Source organism: Limulus polyphemus, unplaced genomic scaffold, assembly GCF_000517525.1.
Source record: "Limulus polyphemus unplaced genomic scaffold, Limulus_polyphemus-2.1.2 Scaffold7464, whole genome shotgun sequence".
NCBI classification, from domain to species: Eukaryota; Metazoa; Arthropoda; class Merostomata; order Xiphosura; family Limulidae; genus Limulus; species Limulus polyphemus.
In genome coordinates this window covers 36,064-39,158 of record NW_013673074.1, presented here as the reverse complement: position 1 = coordinate 39,158, position 3,095 = coordinate 36,064, and the positions used below count along the sequence as shown (strand labels likewise).

Sequence of the window (3,095 nt, the reverse complement as noted above, 5' to 3'; positions counted from 1 at the left end):
ATGTTTACCTTATGAAACTTACGCTAGAGGGCGATGATTTGTTATTTGGTTTGATAATGGTATTTTCAACCTGAACCTTATGTGAGACGTGGGGGAAAATGGCAAGGTCAACGACCTTTAATGTTAAGGTACGGCCTTCCCTAAATTAGAACCGGTGGGCAACTAATCGACAGCACCCGCCGTCTATGCGGCTACTCCTTTACTCTATGAGTTATCACCTAATACGAAACGTTGAAATATTGTGGCTGTTCTTTAGTTATATATATGTATACATTTATATATCATTGATATAGGTTATTTTGTATTAAATATCGTTACAAACTATATTTATTTCTACATATAATTATTCTCTGATAAAATATAGATTGACGCCAGATAACAATGGTTCAGATTTGCTTCACAGCTGAACATATATCCTTGATTAGCAGAAACATAACGTGGGCACGTTCAGTTATGTCTGAGATCATTATTCGAACAAATCCAGCTAGATTCAGCTAATTACTAAACAAATCAAACAAGAGTGAAGTATGTTGTTTAGAAACTAGCTATAATTTCGTAATAATCTATAATTAATACACACATACTCAAACCCTGGCATTGTGGCTTGACGAAGCCTCTCAAGAGACGTTGTAAACTACATAATAGGCTTAAAATGTATCAACATGAGATGAACCAGCAGATACGAATCACGTAGACCAGAATGTCAACATTCATTTCCTAGCATCTGCAGTGACAAATTTAATGTCCAGTTTTGCGGTATAGTGTTATGCTATACGCGCTTGCAATGTTATCGCCAGTTGACAGTTTTTTTTAGTTAGGTATACTTGGTTTGGAAGATCTGCGATCATATTATATAAGTTTATAGTACATTTTGATGTCCACAAAAGCTTAGTTAAAACACACACTAACTTATAACGACGAGCGGAATAAGGTTGATAACATAAGTGATTTCGTCAGAGGTCGCTTTAACTGAAAATCGTTTTTGAATAATTAATTTTAATAATAGCCGTATGTTACAGGAACATAAAATAATATCCAGTTTTGAGAGAGGTCAACATCTGTGACCTAGGACGGCTGCTGACCAACTCAGTCCAACGACAAGTAAGTAGGTTAAAACTGTTTGTTTTGTTGTTAAGCATAAGACTATTGTGCTTTAGATTCAAATGAGACACATAAATAGATTGATGGTCATTCCAATCCATAGCGTGATTACAGCACTGGAGTGTTTTTCAGTAACTAGGCTTAACTTTTTAAGAGATACAGTGAACTTTTTTCTGTTAATTACTTGTGAGCCCAAGACTTTGTTGGTTACAGGATTCTTTATACCAGTGGAATCAGGTGCAAAATTATCATTAATATTATAATTAATCTCCCTAATTGTGGCTGCTTGGATCCCTTCTAAAAAAAATCACCCCAATTTTACCGAGTGCAAAACATTTAACATAAAATAACCCCACCGTTAGTGACCGGTATAAAAACAAGTCAGTATTTGGGGGTGAAAAACTCCACCTACCAAGGACTACAGATGTCAACTCTTCAAAATGTTCATTATTCCCCACGTTTTACTCAGACCCCCCCCCCCTTAGTAACGAGGTAATGTTTTAACTGTTATTTTTTTCTTTTTCGTAATTGGGTTTGAATTGAAAATTGCTTTTCGTTACATAAAATGTAGAGCAAACGACAAAGACTTCTGAAAGTAGTTAAAATTTATATAAAAAAGTTGTCTGTCTGTCTTGTATCTTGGCGTCACCGATTCGTGTGGGGAAATTGCTAAACCAATTTCGATGATATTTAGAAGAAGTACTCAGGCTGGAGAGTTGGGCATTGATGTTTTAACCAGGTTCTTGGTTGGGGAGCTGGACATTGATGTTTTTCCAAGTTCCTGAATGTGGAGTTGGACATGGATATTTATCCCAGTTCTTGGTTGGGGAGCTGGACATTGATGTTTATACAAGTTCTTGGTTGGAGAGCTGGACATTAATGTTTATACAAGTTTTTGATTGGGGAATTGGACAGTGATTGGTGTTTTATCCCCAACTCCCCAATCAAGAACTTGGATAAAACATCACTGTGCAACTCCCCAATCAAGAACTTACAGTGATTGGTGTTTTATCGAAGTTTTTGATTGGAAAGTTGGACAGTGATTGGTGTTTTATCCAAGTTCTTCTCCATGGACCACAATATCTTGGGTTTGATGCAAGAACGTGTTTTAAAATCTTCATTGACACGTTGCAAAAAATAGAAAATGGAATACATTCCAAATATTTGATCTGTGAAAATCATAACGGTTTAAAACAACAAAACGGTCACCTAAATATGCGTAATGTTGAAGAAGTAGCTTTATTTTGTATACAACGAACTAAGCCTAACTTTCCATAAAAGTACCCCAATTAAAACACTCTTGCATTGGAAATTTCTACTAAGCTGTTTTATAGCTTTGTAATAAATTTGTTTCTTTTAGTGCACAGATGAAGAATGGGTCATCTACGAGGGAAACAAACCCTGACATCTAACGTTATAAAGCCTCAGGCTTACTTATGAATAACCAGGGGAACTTTGTTTGTTGTATAAGCACAAAGCTGCACAATGTTATCTGCACCTAGCCATCCCTAATTTGGAATTTATAAACTAGAGGGAAAGTTTCTTATCTACAGCACCCATTGCCAACTCTTAGGTTACTCTTGTATGATTGAAAATCGCTCTTTTAAAGCCCTCAAATCCCTAAAAAGATAAAAGGAGTTCTTTGTGGCAACGTATCTCGAACCACAAGCCCCAGGAGTCACAGTCTGTGAATACTAACCGATAGACCCATTTTTTAAAACTGTTATGTTTTTGCAACTGATAAGCATACACTAGTAAGAGATTTCGGACAATTCTCTGAATAAACCTTCAAAAAATATTCATGAAAGTCCTAAAAAATTTAGATTTATATTTTGATCAATTTTCGGATAAGAAAAAAAAATATTTGACCAAATGTACTCGTGTCCAAAAATATGATAAAATCACAATGTTTCGAGGGTAATGCAAACCTTGTGTTGCGTCAGCGAGGTCACGTGACTAGTATCACGCCACTTCTTTCTCGAACCTTCGGGAGA

At 35.9% G+C, this 3,095-nt stretch overlaps 1 protein-coding gene across 1 annotated transcript in view; it reads left to right on the top strand.

The window, feature by feature from the left end:
- Positions 1 to 660: 660 nt before the first annotated feature.
- Positions 661 to 3,095, top strand: part of LOC106474637 — a 37,106-nt gene continuing 34,671 nt past the window's right edge. Inside the window, exon 1 of the mRNA XM_013935327.2 lies at positions 661 to 1,101. The gene's annotated coding sequence lies outside the window, so the exon portion shown is untranslated. The remainder of the gene's footprint in view (positions 1,102 to 3,095) is intronic.